The following is a 16,422-nucleotide window of genomic DNA, read 5'->3' as shown; positions in this document are numbered from 1 at the left end:
GTTACTGAGAAGAGCTGAGTCCATCATAATTGATCACCACACAGTGTTGCTGATACAGCGCACAGTATTTTCCTGGTTCTTCTCATTTCACTTTGCATTAATTTGTACAGATCTTTCCAGGTTTTTCTGAAATCTGCCTGTTCATTATTTTTTATTACATGGTAGTATTCTATTACATTCATATACCATGTTTGTTTAGCCATTTCCTAAGTGATGGACAACCCTGAAAAGGGCTGCTATCAATATTTTTTCACACGTAGATACTTTTTCTTTTTTTATGATCTCTTTGGGATACTTTTTTTTTCTGGATCAAAGGGTATTCACAGCTTATTTACCCTGTGGCACAGTTCCAAAATGCTCTCAAGAATGGTTGGATCAATTCACAACTCCACCAACAATTTATTAGTAGCATTGTGTAGAGCTGTCTATTGCTATATTGCTTAGTGGTGATGGGGCAGTCTGACAAAATAGCATTCAGGGCTTCAAGCTCGGTAATGGGTTCAAATGCACCTTCAAGACTTATTAGTTCTCAGATGATTTGTTTGAATTTTCTGTACCTTGTACAGCTCTAGAAGAGGAAGGAATCAGAAGTTCTAAACCTGAGACAGGTTGTGACCTGCTTCCTCTACAGAAAGTAGAGACTTTCTTAGACTTTGTACGGTTAACATCCCTCTGTGGAATACTTATTGTGATCATTCTCCCTGTTTTATAGAGCATAAGCTAGAGTTGATAAGAACTTCAGAAGCCATCTGGCCCAAGCTTTTCATCTTGCTGATGGGGAAACTGATGCACCAAAGAAGCGATTGATCTTCGGTTACATTCTGGGAAGGAATGGACAGCGTAGACTCGACCTCAAGTTCCTTAGGGCAGTATCCTAAATCCAGTTCTCTTCCCTTCACAGAAATGATTTTGCTCCCTGCAAATGTTCCAAAAGCTTGCCCTTTTTCCCCAGCCTTGAATACAGCTCTGCTCTTCAATAAAAGTGGTTGCTACTTGTGAGATACAAAAGAAACATTGTGAGGGGGGAGGAACACCGGGTTCCTCAATTCAGACCTCACTTATCTTTATCTCTATTTTCCATCAAGTAACTGGAAAAGAAACAAAGGCCTTTGGCCTAGGAACATCTTTTAAAAAAGACTTTGCTAGCTCCTCGCTTTGTTTGAATGGGTAAACCTCCTCACTGTTTGCCCTTGAAGCTGTTCTAACAGAGCGGGGCTGTTTTATCAATCTGAGCAGCTTAGTAAATGGAAGGATTTCCCTCACCTTCCTCCCATTTGCTGTGACATGGGTGGGGGGTGGGTGGCAGGGTGAGCCAAGGTTTGGGGGGGAGGGTGGTGGGAAGTTGACCTCCCATAGACCCTAAAGACAAAGACTGAGGGTGGGGGGTGGGACCAGGCCTTGAAGCCAAGACAAACATTGGAGGTTGGTTACCATCTTCAGAGTACATGATACAAAAATCTGAGAAATCTCTCAGAAGCGCTGGAGAATGGGCCCTGGGCATCAGGGAATAATTTGCAGGGATTTTTTTTTTTTTTAAGGGGAAGGGGAACTAGTAAATTTATGAGGGCAATAGAGGAAATAGAGAACCAGAGAGGTGCAATCATTAGTCCAAATAGGAGTTAGAGCTGAGATTGCAAAGTCTCCTAACTTCCCATCAAGAGCTCTTTCCAATACACTAAACTGCTTCTGGCGCAGTAGGTAGAGTGCTGAACTTGGAATCAGAAAGGCCTGGATTTAGCCCTGCCTCTGACATTTAACCATCTTGGGCACATCCCCTCATGTGTGAACCTCAGTTTCCTTATCTGCAAAATGGGTATAATAATTCTTCTAGTATCTCCCTCACTGATTGTCCCGAGGCTTGAGTGAGATAATATGTATAAAATATTTTGCAAACTTCAAAGAGCTTTATAAATGTCAGTTATTATTAGAAGCCAGTTATTAATCACTAAGGGAACCATCAATGGCCTGTGGAGGCCATGGATTAGAGTGGCCCAAACTGAAATCCATTAGCAGTCTCCAAACCTGACAGCCTAGGTGGGCAGAGAATTATATGGAACTTAGAATTTTGCAAGTTCAAATTTCCTGTGAATTATATGGAACTTACACCTTCGATTTCCTGGGCCCTGATGGCTCATTACAAGGAATAAAACTGTCCTATGAACAGAAAAAGGTGTGAAAGCCTCTGCTTTAGTCGGTGGTGCAAGGATATATTGCTTGACAGTTTTTATACGAGTTATTACTAACAAAGTGCCGCCTTTAAGATTTTGCATTTCACCATCGTCCTCCGGAAGAGATCAAAGATGCAGTGAAATGAACATAAGGCAAGGAATGGGCCGTAGCGTAAGAAGGAGAGGAGGAGTTGGCTCACACTTTACAGGATGGATTATGGTTACTGAACTGGCACTCCACACTTGTTAGGAATGGGCATTTCAATGGGAAAAGCTCCTAGTTTAGAACCCATGGCTTAGATTTTGAATCTACTTGCTATTTGTGTGATCTTAGGCAAGTCATCTCACAGGGCCTTGGCTTTCTCATATAAGGCTGGATTCAATTTTCTAGGTTTTTTTCTAATAATAAAATCTACAGTTTGAATTTCTTATTTCACAGACAAAACAACAGCCTCTTAAGTGACTTATTCTGGATCATACAGCTAATTTTGGCAAATTTAGAACAAGAATTCAAACCTCTTAAATCTCTTATGGTAGTTAGTTCTTTATTTTTTCTATGATATCACATTGAAAGTTGGTTGTATTCAGGAATTCAACACCTCTTTGTATCAGACATTATGCTGGGCATTGGAGATAGAAAAAAAAAAAACTGCTGAAAAAACTGTTGCCCTCAAGTAGTTTGCTGCTGTTTGTCCTTCCTTCTGGAAGAAGGACATGATGACATCAGAGGGGTATACCATGATGTTTAAGTGAGGGAGGGCTGCCTCACTTTGCTCTCCAGAGCCATCTGGAGCCAGTGGCCAGATACAAATCAGTGGACAGGAGATGGCTCTGGATGCTGTGGGAGACCTTGGCCTTTTTAGGCTAAAGTTTTCAACAGGTCTGATTGAGGCTATATCCATTCTGTGATTGAGCAATTGAAGCAAAGAATCTCTTTTTTCACTTATCCCCCCCCAATCTAAATAAATGAATCTAGAAGGGGATGACCCTCAATTTCTGGCCAAAGCAGAAATGATTGCTATTTACATTCACTTTGACTCAATAGAATCCAAACAATGATCAAATGGGGCTCGGCCTAGGACCTATTGGTGGCCAATTAGTATCAGATTGTTTTTGATTTAAGATTTGATCTTTAAGAAAGAAATCAAGCTAATAAACCCTAAGACATCTGAAGAGGGTTCCAAGGTGCAAAAGAGAGAGATAATGCTTTTAAGAAAATCTGTAGGTATGGGTATGATACCCTATATGGTGGGAAGGAGGAAAAGAGAAGGAAGGAGGGAAGGAAGGAAAGAAGCTTTATTAGAGGGATGCATCATATATACAATTAAATATATACAAATTGATTATTTAAAGAACTGGGATGGGGCCAGAGTTTGGAGGGCAAAAAACCAGATTGTTTCTCTCTCTCCTCAGTACTAGTTTTCTACTATCACCCCCTGGCATTTACCATTTTGAGGACGATGGGGGGAAAAGAGAAGGAATAAAGGGTGAATCAGAAGTTTGTGTCCCTCTCGATGATGGGGAAACAAATTTAAGGTGAAGAACCAAATATTAGACCCTCTTCCTTAATCAAGCAAGAAGTATTTTATTGAATAAATAATCTATTCACTAAGTGCATTAAAAGGGAGTATAAAGAAGTCCAAGAACCATTTGTATCAAATGCTTTGTATAAAATGATATAACTTTGCTTCAACTTCAATATTTTTACCAAAGCCTTGACCCAAGCAGTAGTGTTTCAGTATCCTCATCAGTCAAGCAGGAATCATGCTTCAGTAAGGGATGCCCAGATAACTTGGTAAAACTGGTTTTACCACCCTCCACTCAATTCCTCTTTAGATGTTTCATATTAGAGAGTAGGTGACCCATTTCATTCCTTCCATTTAAGAATAAAACAATAAAGAATTAGAAAGACACTCTCAAAGATTATACCACTGAGCCCATTATATCGGGCTCTATCAAATTTGGAAGGCCTATGGGTCAATGAATGGCTTCTGTGTTTATCTTCTGAAGCTCAGACTGTATTCTAAGAGAGTCATCGATAGAAGGATTAACCACTATATATATATATAAATATATATATATATATATATATATATATATATATATATATATATATATATATATATATATGTATGTATGTATATTTTTGGCCACAGCAGTTTATAGAGACTATTTATGAAGTCATACAAGAGTACATCTGCACTGGTAGAATAATCCTAATGATGATATCATGGGTCATTTGAAATATACCCTCTAGTTAAAAGTAATTCTACTATAAAGGGAGAAAGTATCTTTAACTTTTATTGCCAATGAGTTATGGATTTGTGACTAGATTACATACAGTGCTGTACGTCTATTAGGGATCTTAAAAGTCATCATTCTAGGGGGTTTTGTGTGGTATGTGTCATGGACCTTGTGGTACTTCTTAAATATATAAATACATAATATAAAATGCATGGGTTATCAGAGAAACCGATTCTATTGAAATTCAGTTTTCAAATTATAAATATCACTATAAATAACAAATTTAATATCAACATATTTAAAAAATATTAAAAAAAACTTCTGAACCCCTGAAAACTATCTGTGCATTATCTGTTTAGTCTAACTTCTTCATTTTGCAGATGAGGAAATTGGGATTAAAACTGAAGTTGCTTGCCTGAAGTCATACCCATCATTCATGGGATATCTAGAACCCAGGCCCTTTGACTTCCACTCTGGGACTCTTTATGATGATGGGGCTGTCACATATTCTTCTGGGTCCTAGTTTTCTTATTTACAAAATGGAGAAATTGGTAGTAGATGAACTCTGAACTTTATATTAAACCATTCACCTTTCTGAGGCTGAGCGCATTGTAAGTGGTCTATATGTATAATCTATTTTTGTGATTGTTATTATTAGAAAGTAGACTGTGTTCCCAGGTAGTTGACCTTCTAATTACTAACCATGTCTGACCTTGCTTAGCTTAGCTCAGCCTTTATTATGTATTCTTTCAAGGAAAAATAGTTTCTTGAGCAATGTTTAAAGATAGTCTATAGCAAGTTTTCTAAGCATGAACATTCTTTCTATGTCACTTTTTATTTTTTAAAAAGAATGCTATTCAGACAACTAGGTGGCACAGTGATTAGAACAGCAGGTCTAAAGTCAGGAAGACCTGAGTTCAAATGTTCCTTCAAATACTAGCTGTATTATCCTGGGCAAGTCACTTAATTCTCTTTACTTCAGTTTCCTCATTCATAAAACGAGCTGGAGAAGGAAATGGCAAGCCATTTGCCAAGAAAACCTGAAATGGGGTCACAAAGAGTTGAAGACACATTCTTTAGCAAGTGTTCTAAGCATGAATATTACTATTTCATTTTTTTAAAGAATAAAAAATGATTCAAAGTCTACTATCACCTTTGACTGACTTAGATGTATACAAATTATAGCTTTAACCAGTTGATGAGGGAGTCTTTACTGGTTAAGGAACTATGTGCAGGATTCTAAATTAAAGGTCAACAGGAAGGATTTTGAACAATTTTATTAGGTAGATACACCACTTATTTCTTAGAGGTTTGCTTTAATTTACCCTTGTAAATCTATAAGGTAAAGTTTCCTGGTAACAATATAGTGAATTCATGGACTCACAGAAGCATTTATCACTTGAAAAGTTCTTTTTGTGGTCATCCAACCCAGTCTTCTCATTTTATAGATAAGGAAACAAAGATTAAAAAAAAAAAGCTATGTGACTTGCCCAAGATCATACAGATAATAAATGGCCATAATCTGTGATTCAGACTAGCTGGGAAATGCTGTAAGCAGATTCAATGGAATCAATAACCTTTTCATGCTATGACAGGGTAATGATGACACATGAATGGTACTCAGGACTAAGAAATATATAGGTATTGATAACCTAAGTAAGATTGGAAACTCAAAACCACATAATCAGTTTTATACTGAAGAATATGCAAATCTTGGCTCAGAAAGTAGACAAATTATCAAATGATAAAGAAGACTTATCTTCCTCTACTAGAGAGCTTTCGATGTGCTTCTTTCCAGGATAGTTGCCAATCCTAGGGAATGGACAGTGCAAGATCTGCCGGTGATAGCAATTGTGTTAGATCCCTTATCCTTTAGCCTTGACAATTGCAGGAGCATCCTGACTGATTTTCTCACCTCCATCCTCTCTAATTGAATTTTTGCATCACTTCCAAAATAATCCTTCTAATGCACATGTCACTCATGCCACACCCCTGCCTCAAACATCCTCAGTGCTTACTGAATGAAATATAAAGCGTGAAGGGCATTTGAGGGCCTTTACAATGACTCCAACTTAGCCTTCTATCCTTATTTCAAATTACTCATCCTTTGCAAGGATTGTATTCCAGCCAGATTGGGTCATTGTTGGTCCATCTCAGTGTGTTTGCTTGGTCCCCTGGACCTGGGATGGCCTCTTGCCATCATCTCTATTCAAACCCTTAGCTTTGTTCAAGGTCCATTTTTCTTCTGGCTTCTGTTTGACTCTTCCTATACACTTAATCCTATTTTAATTTCTATTCATGTGTCATCATAACTCTGTCATAGTATGATCTTATATACAGGTTTTATTACTGTTCTCCATTGCCAAGTAGAAAATCCTTGAGGACAAGAAGTATGTCTTTTCTTTTTTTTTCTTTTTTCTTTTTTTAAGTATTTTTATATAACTCTAGCACTTAGCACAATTATTTAATAAATATTTTTATGAAATTAAATTGAAGCTTTGGTGGAAAGTAAGAAGTTAATCACCAGGTCAAGACTAGGGATTTCAGAGGGATTTCAGCTGCATGAAGCTACTTTGAACTGAAAATGTCAATGAGAAACCTGATAAGAGTAGGTAGGAAGTTGAATAGAGAACTGAAATCATCAACCAAGCAGGCAAATATGGAAACAAAGAATGGACTGAGACAACTGCATTGGGATCCTTGGACATGAACAAGATGAATGAGCAAAATTAGAATTGAAAAGCCAAGGGCAAAGCCAGGGAGAGATTATGCAAAAGTACGTAAAGCTAGGTTACCCTCCAGTGACCTACCAAGTAAAAACGGATGTAGGGGAGTTGCAGTTTAGTGACCATACCTAAATGTAGTCTTTAGCAGATTACCACAGGTATTTGGTAAGTATCTTAACCTGGTCGAAGTAGGGAGAAGAAATCCGAATAATACACTTGAATTTTACGTCAGTAAAGTGATGAGGTAGATCTAAAACAAAGGCTCAGATCACTGTCTTTCCTTTACCATTATTCTTTACCTAATTACCATTTATCATACCCCTGGTGCTTCATGCCAAGGGAACACTGTGTCCAGAGAGAATTCCAATTTGGGTAATTAGATTCCTTTGACATAATGGAAAACTCCCACTTGGGAGCTTTTTTTTTTTTTGGCCTTTGGATTCTTTTTAAGTGGCTGTGCATAGTTCATGATGGAACATTGCCCTCCAAAATGAGACTAAATTATGGACAGTAGGTCACTCATACTTACATTGGTTTTGACTTGTTTTTGTATATACTGATTGGCTTTTTTATTCTTCCTTATACATGATCCTTCATTTTTCTTCTCTGCATCTTTGCATTGACTCTCCCCCATGTTTGGAACCATCTTTTCCACCACTCTGGGCCTTGGAATCTCTAGTCTCCTTGAAGATTCAGACCAGATTCCACCTTCTAAAGGAGGTCATTCTTGAGCCTCTTGGCACCTAGTAGCCCCTTCTAAATCACTTTGTATCTATTTTATATGTATATATTGTCTATCTCTGTAGATATTTTTGAATTCAGGGATTGTTCTGCATTTGTCTTTTTATCTCCAGCACATAATATGGTGTCTAGCAAAGAGCTGATGCTTAACAACTTCTTGGCAATTGATTGCAAAGGCATTCAATGTTGATTCCTTGACTGATTCATTCAACAATATTTATTAAGTCCTTTGCATAGAATTGTGTGTTAGATGCTTGGGAAGAAAAATTCAGATAAAATAGACACCAGACCTTCTGGTCCTAAGAGTGTGACACAAAGTTTTTTTTTTTTAACCTATAGTCTGTAAACTTGGTTTAAAAATATTGTGATAGCTATACTTAAATATAATAAGTTGAATGTGTAACTTGATGCATTTGAGTTTGTGAATTTAAATTTTGTGAATTCATTTTGGGAAGGAGTCCATTGGCTTCAGTATTCTGCTATGGCAGTCTGACATAAAGAAGTTAAAAATCCTTAGTATAGTAGGTCATAAACAGATAATTAAAATATATATTATATACTAAATTATTTGAGAGTCAGAGAAAGTCAGTGTAGTCTGGAGACAAAATAATAGACTGGAAATTCAGGATCTTGGAGTTTAATCCTATACCTTGCTCTCCTGTATTGAGCAAATCATGCAACTTCTTGGCTTCTTGACTATAAAGTGGATTTAATACAATTAAATGTGCCTTGGATTTTATTATTTTAAGTATTTTGTTGTTGTCATCTTTGACTCCTCCCTTTACTTCACCCCTATGAATATTCAATCTTCTGCTAAATCTCGTGGGTTCGTTCTTTAAAATAACTCACAGTTTTCCTATTTTTATGCTGTCACCCTAATACAGGTCCTTGGACTTTTCTCAATGTATGTTGGGAAGTCCCTAAGAAGGAAACCCATTCAGATAAATAGTTTGTGCATCTTTTAGTGTTACAGGGTTGCCTGGGGTCCTGAAAGACTAAATGACTTGTCTAAGGTCATTCAACCAATCCAAGTTAGAGGGAGATCTTGAACTCAGGTCATTCTGGCTCAGGGTAATTCTTTCTGCACTCGTCCATGTTGCCTTTCTCCTTAAGACCTTTCCTTGGACTAATGCAGTAGTCTCTCTCAGGTCTTTCCCTCTCTAAATATCCTAAAGGTTGCTATCGGAAGTTTCTTCCTAATGCTAAATGTGATCATGTTAATCTCTTGAATAGTCTAATTCCTCAGTGTGATATTTTAGGCCTTCCACAGTTTTTAACGTATTTCCCTAGTTTTAGCTTATTCCTACCACTCCATTTCCTTGGACTTGGTCCAGCCAAATAGGACTATTTATGTGGCTCTCTTTATCAAAAATGAAGTCCATTCCTTTCTTTATGTCAGTCTTTTATTCTATCTATGTTCAGCATAAGTAACATTTCATCCATGAAAACGGACATGTATCTTTCTATCCCCAGAGTCAGATGTGATCTTTCCTTTTAACTCTCAAAGAACTTTGCATCCTTATTATGTACTTGTGTTGTATTATATAGAATCATAGATTTGGAGCTATAAAAAGTACCTTAGAGATTATCTAATTCATGTTTTCTTAACCTTTTTTTTTTTTGGCTTATTGAGGATGCTTTTGACAGGCTGGTGAGCCTATGGACCTCTTCTTAGAACAGTATTTTTAATGCATAAGATAATGTCCATAGGATTACAAAGGAAGCCAACTATAGTTTCTGTTACTGTCTACTTTGTATAGATCGGCACTGGAAGACTTGCTTGCTCTGTTCACCGGATCCTGGTCTTTGCAACTGCTGCCTTAACTGCCATCCCCGTCCCAATCATCCGTAACTGTGGCCAACACCAAATTGTTCTTTGACATGGCCATTGATGATAAGCTCCAGACTCGGTTACTTTTGCAATATTAGAAATTTAAGTTTCCAGAGACAGCGGAGAACTTCTGTGCTCTGAGCCCCGGAGAGAACAAATCCCTTTGGTTCTTTTTTCACCGAATCATTCCTGGGTTCACATACCAGGGTGGTCATAGACATGGAGGTCATAGAAGCCATGGAGCCTTGGGTTGGCAAGAGCAGTAGGAACATTGCTACTGCTGATTGTGGACAAGTCTCATACGTTTTTTAGCTTTTTTTTTGTTTTAACCCCCTTTGTTTCTGGGGGGACCACCCCCCTGTTATTCTGTAATCCTTATGCTCTTATTTGCTGAAATTCTTTGTTTTCCTTATATAAGTATGGTTACTTTGCAGTTAAGTTTATGATTATAAAATGAAAACTAATCCATAAAAAAGAAAAAAAAGTTATCTGAGAATTCCTTTTAGTCTCAATTCCTTTATTTTATAGGCTGGAATAAAAAGTATATCCTGTGAGGCAGGTTGGTGTTGTGGTTAGAAAACTACTAACCATTACCCTTCCACAGATTTAGATCTGAGAGGGATCTTAGAGATTATCAACTCCTACCCCCAGATTTTGGAACTATACAAAGTGAAGGAAACATAGGCTCTTACAAATCTTGCGGCGGGTCACAGAGATAGTTTATGAAATGGATTTGTGCCTTTCCTGACAATTCCAGTCCCCTTTCTCCTCTGCCATGCCGTCCCTCTTAAATTCTCCATTCAAAATCAGCCTGTGAAAAATACTGGCTCTGTGGCCCTGGGCAAATCATTCTATCTCACAGTGCCCCAGGCAACTCCTGTAAAATATACATTTGCAGAACAGATGCCAGTCTGCATTGAGAATTCTTCATACCAATTAAATCATAAACCTGATCCAAAAAAATATAATCCCATGGGTCATTGACAAATTGCAAAATCACTATCCATCCTTTCCAGTTAGAAAGGAGCTTAAGAATATTTAGTGGTGATTCAGGCCAGCCGTTGGCTTCCATGCGATTTTGAGCAACTCTACAGAGGCACTTGTCAAGATGCTAGAGCCCTTGGCAAAATTATGAAGTAGGGGAGATTTGGTTCTTTCTTGTACCCTTCTCAACCTCTGGCTCTGACTCTATCCCATCTCCCTTTTCTCTTTTCCATTCCTGCTAATCTTTTATCAATTGTCACCTCAGGACTATGATAGTTGATTCTGAATAAATGCCCTTTTCAGAGCAGACTGCTCTTAGCTGGCTGTGTGACCTTGGGCAAGACTCTCTGGGCCTCAGTTTCCTTACCCAAAAAATGAAGGGGTTAAACTAGATGACCTCTGGTGTCCCTTCCAGCTTTGGCATTCTATAATTTCCTTACCCAATCATAATAGGATCTGTTTGGGGAGCCCTGAGCTCTTGCTTCTGGGCCTCCTTCACAATGGGGTGACTTGTCAATGGCCGTGCTGCTGACTTCCTTCCAAATGCTGTCACCTTTACGGGGGTGGACTCAGTGCTAGTCTAGGCAATCTCAAATGGCAATTGTTGACCTTCCAGCTGGACAACAAAAGGATTTTCATTTCCCGGAGCGTTGTGGGCTACCCTATGTTTGTCCTTCGCTTTGTCACATTGCTTAGTGACATTCAAGCCACTGACCACTTGGAGGTTTTGGGCACTAGGGCACCAAGGCAAACACCACCCAGAACAATGGAAATTCTCAGGAAATTCCCAGCTTTTCTCAATACCCCACTTTTGTATTTGTACAATTCAAAACCTGTAGGAGTCTGGGATATAATGTATTGCAACAAGTGGGCCTTTAAACCCAGCTGTTGAAAATGCATATGTTTTGATGAGATAGCACATAAAACAGTGAATGGCGGACGTCCATGGACTAATTGCAAATGTTCATGCTTGTTGGCTCAGCTCTGGGCTCGCTGACCCTCCAAGGTCACTTCTCAGATCTCCCTCTCGGATGCGTCATGGGGGCTTTTGTGTACGTGGGGATCCTGGGGGGGGCAGCAGGCCTGGCCCCGCTGGCCCTCTCTGTTCTGGCTGGCAGCACCCCAAGTGTGAGCAGCAGAGTTTCCGGAACTGCCATCGGGGCCCCTGCGACCTTTGCCCGGTGGCTGCGGCTGCTGTTCCTGCTGTTTGCGTGGCTCGCAGGGAAATGGAAAGGGAGCGAGTAAAAACTCACCCACTTGCAACATTATGAAGCTGTCTAGGCTGTTGGAATGTCACGAGGTAGAGAAAAATGTGACAAATTCCCTGCACTGTGGCATTGAGACTGAAGCAGCCCCAGCTGGTTTGCTTTTAAGTTTTGTCTGAGAATAGTGGAAGGGAGAGGAAGGTCAAGGGCTGGGAGGTGATGAGAACAGCCTTTTTGTTCTTATTTTTGGGGTGCTAACTTCTCCTTCCTTCATGTCCCCCAAGAGAGCATTTCCCCATTTTCCCCCATGGCCATGGCTTAATGGTGATGGGCCCCAAAGGGTGGATCAGGCAGCAAACTGTGCCTTTTGCTTTCAGGAACATTGGGAGTCTGGTTCCCCCATTTCCTTTGCCTTAAAGTTGTGACAAGGGTTCAAATGCACATCTTCTTGGGAGAGGTGGCCCTTTAAGCTCTGGGGCAGGCCATCAGATCACATTGAATGATTCTGAACAATTTCTTTGCCTCTTAGAGAGGGTATAGGGAAAATTGGATGCTTGAGGAAATCAATAAGACAGGCACCAGCAAGAAAGAAAAAGGGGAGTGAGCTAACAAGCAGCTGGAGGTGCTGAAAAGAGCCTTTCCCCCCAGAAATTTGCTGAGGTCTGGCGCTGTTTCACATTACTCCCATTCACACACTCTGATCTCATCAGATTGGCCTGATGGCTCTGTCTCCATGCAAAATTGCATCTCTTGCCATGTCTAGAGTCCTTTCCCTCTTCATCTCACCTCTGAATATCCCTCTCTTCCTTTAGAGAATTGTGTTAGTGCTTTCTTCATTCCCTGAGTAACTTGTGCTCTATCTCCCTCTTAAAGTCACTTTACATAACTTTGTTTGGCCTTGCTGCTTCTACATGTACATCTCTCATATAGAATGTATGCTCTTTGAAGGCAGAGGTTGTTTTGTTGTTGTTGTTTTCCTTCACATAGTGTCTTAGACATGAGACATTTTTAATAAACATTGAATTGCCTTGCTTTGAAATGAGCACATTTAGAAATGGACTAGTTAAAACTGTCTGTTGGGATGAGAAAATTTTGGAATATGCTGTTTTGATTCAATGGTGACTCGAGAGCATTTTTGTAATGGGGGATAGGTGAGCAGGATGGTTTTGCAGATACTTCTGTTATTTAGGCTGGCTTTGAAGGTTGTTAAAATGCCTTTTTTTCTTTTAAGAAAAGATGATATGTTACATTTCATTTTTTATTATAGGCACAATTTTTGGTGCTTCCAGATTAAATGAATAGATTATTCCAAAATGCCAAGAAGAATCTGAAGGAACCTCCAAAGAGTCCTCATTTTCTAAATGAGACAATTACACTGAATAATCTCTAAAATTACTTTCATCTCCAAAGTTCTCTTTTTAAAGAAAAGAGAAGTGCCACTGAGGGGATGGCAGGAATTTTAATAGACTGATTACCCCCATTATCTATTTCCATAGATATGGGGTCCTGGATCAGACTGAGCAGGTGATACTGCACTCACTGAGCAGAGAGGAGACAGAATAGTTAAGTGAAGTGCTTTCTATTAGGTTATAAGGGAGAGAGGCAGTTAGATCAGATTTGGCTGCTGCTGCTCATGGAGTTTATAGTCTGGTTAGGAAACATACTTCAAAATTTCAAGGATCGGGGGCAGCTAGGTGGCGCAGTGGATAGAGCACCAGCTTTGAATCCAGGAGGACCTGAGTTCAAATCTGGTCTCAGACACTTACCACTTCCTAGCTGTGTGACCCTGGGCAAGTCACTTAACCCCAACCTCAGGAAAAGGAAAAAAAAATTCAAGGATCGGTGATTTTACTGTCTAGGGCATCCCTTCTTCTAATGGAAATCATAGACATTTAACAACTTGGTAGATGGCCTGGGAGAATTGTTATGGCTGAAAAAATTTCATCCCCTTGCAGCCCATCAGGTAATAAACTTGTTTGGACTTAGAACAGACCTTGGACAGCAGATACACACATCGTGTCCATTATCTTGCCCATTTATATTGATCCAGCATATTAAGAATTTACAGGGCTTGTGATATGCTGGTAAAACCATCATGCATCTGGAGTCATGTTTCCATAATGATGAAGCGTCAAAAGATGCCTTGTGTAGAACATTTTGCAATATTAAAGATAGATATGTAGGAAAGTTGCAAAGCAAGAAGATTTTGTGAGATACAGAACCAGAAGAGAACTTAAGGGTCATGTGGTCAAACCATCTCAGGAAATAAGGCCCAGAGAATGGAGGTGAGCTGGTCAAGGTCACACTACTATTAAGTAGCAGCATTAGGAGCGCATGTCTTGTGACTTCAGTGCCTTTTTGATTACGGGAAGGTGCCCAAGGGGGAAAGCTTGTGGTTAGTCCTGGGGGATCAGAGCAGGGTTTCTTGGATGCTTACCATGTGCAATATGGGAGCTGTTCCAATGTATGAAAGGTGACTCCTAACCTGAAATATCATTGAGGGTCTGATTTAGGTGACAGTGCTTCCACATATGAGGCAATTAGGTGGGACAGTAGCTAGGAAGACCTGGCCTTGAAATTTCCCTTAGATACATATAACTGTGCCACATAGGACAAGTCTCAGCCTCTGCCTACCTCAATTTCCTTATCTGAAAAAAGGGGGTGATAGCATCTGTATAGATGAACTGTGAGGATTAAATGATGATTTATATAAAATGCTTTACACATATTACAGGGCACTTCCAGAGGTAGAGCCAAGATGCTGGAGTAAAGTCAGGAAGCTGCTTGAGCTCTCCCAGCTTTCCTCAAAAACCACACAAAACCAAGCCTGTGAACAGTTTGACAGAATGAAACCATTCTCCAGCTCAAGGCAGACTGAACAAACTTCGGGAAAAGTCAGTTTCATTGGGGTGAGAAGAATATTCAGCCCAGCTCAGATACTCTGGGAAAGCCAGTGAGAGGGTCTTAACCATAACAAATCAGCAACTAAGACCCTCAGTCCTGGCTCAGTAAAGGAGCAGAGCAGTGGGGCAGCCTCCAGGCCTAGCTCAGAAGGCACACTCTTGGGAAATCAGGTTCTTTTCTGAAAAGAGCAGGCAAAGATACCCCTGTAAACACAAGTTGTCCCTGTGCTCAAAGCCAAGGCTCAGAGCTGCACAGTAAGTTTGGGACAGTGTCCTCTTTACTCCAGAGACAGAGCTCAACTGAAAAAAAAGTAAGAAAAGAGAAAATAATAAAATAAAAGGAAAGAAAATGAGGAAGAAACAGAAAAGAACCTTGACCATAGAAAGCTAATGTGGGACAGACCAAAACACCAACTCACGCTGGGACAAAATATCCACAGAAGAAATCTCAAAGAGTGATATGAATTGGTCTCAAGCCCAAAGAGCCTTCTTGGAAGTGCTCATAAAAGACTTTAAAGGGCAAATAAGAGAGGTAGGAGAAAAAAATAAGAAAGGAAATGAGAGGTATGCATGAGAGAGTCAACAGCTTGGAGAAGGAAGGAAAAAATTGTCTAAAGAAAATAATTCCTTAAAAAGTAGAATTAACCAAATGGAAAAAGTGATATAAAAGCTAACTGAAGAAAATCACACATTAAAAACTAAAACAGGGCAAATGGAAGCTAATGTCTCTGTGATACAGCAAGAATCAGTCAAACAAATTAAAAAGAATGGAAAAAATGGAAGAAAATGTGAAATACCTCAATAGAGAAACAGCAGACCTAGAAAATACATCCAGAAGAGACAATTTAAAAATTATTGGCCTACCTGAAGGCTATGACCAAAAAAGAGCCAAGAACCTGGATAGTATTCTTTAAGAGATCATTAAAGAAAACTGCCCTGATATTCTAGAAACAGAGGAGAAATACTCATTGAACGAATTCATTGATCACCTCTGCAAAAAGATCCCACAAGAAAAACCCCAAAGAACATTGTTGCAGTACTCCAGAACTACAATCTCAAGGTAAAAATATTGTAAGCTTCCAGACAAAAACAATTCAATTATCAAGGAACAACAATCAGGATTACCCAGGATCTGACAACTTCTAAAACAAAGGATCAGAAGGCCTGGAATACCATATTCTGTAAGGCAAAGGACCTAAAGTTACAATCAAGAATTAACTACCTAGCTAGACTCAGCATCATCTTTCAGAGGAGGCCATGGATCTTCAATGAAGTAAGAGACTTTCAATCATTTCTCTTGAAAAAACCAGAACTAATCAGAAAATTTAATCTACAAACACAGCACTCAAGAAAAGCATAGAAGGAAAATAGGGGAAAATATATATTATTTAAAGGTTAAACTGTTTACATCCTTAGATGGGAAAACAATATCTATAACTCTTCAGAACTGTATCTGTCACTGGGGCAGATGGGGAGGAGCACCACATAAATGGAGGATGAGGTTGTAAATGGACTCTGGTATGATGACATTAAAGAAAAAGGGCATTAAGGGGAAAAATATTAAAGGGCTAAATCAGTATTATGTATTATTATTCTATGAAATTATTGGTGAATAGTATG

The 16,422-nt window shown here is 39.2% G+C and overlaps 1 long non-coding RNA gene across 1 annotated transcript in view; it reads left to right on the top strand.

Moving 5' to 3' along the window:
• Window positions 1-1,231, top strand: part of LOC141545154 (uncharacterized) — a 63,014-nt gene extending 61,783 nt beyond the window's left edge. Inside the window, exon 3 of the long non-coding RNA XR_012482911.1 lies at window positions 713-1,231. This is a non-coding gene — a long non-coding RNA (uncharacterized LOC141545154). The remainder of the gene's footprint in view (window positions 1-712) is intronic.
• Window positions 1,232-16,422: the final 15,191 nt, after the last annotated feature.

This window comes from Sminthopsis crassicaudata, chromosome 5, assembly GCF_048593235.1.
Source record: "Sminthopsis crassicaudata isolate SCR6 chromosome 5, ASM4859323v1, whole genome shotgun sequence".
NCBI lineage: Eukaryota > Metazoa > Chordata > Mammalia > Dasyuromorphia > Dasyuridae > Sminthopsis > Sminthopsis crassicaudata.
The sequence above is the reverse complement of the archived record's forward strand: the minus strand, read 5'-3'. Positions and strand labels throughout refer to the sequence as shown.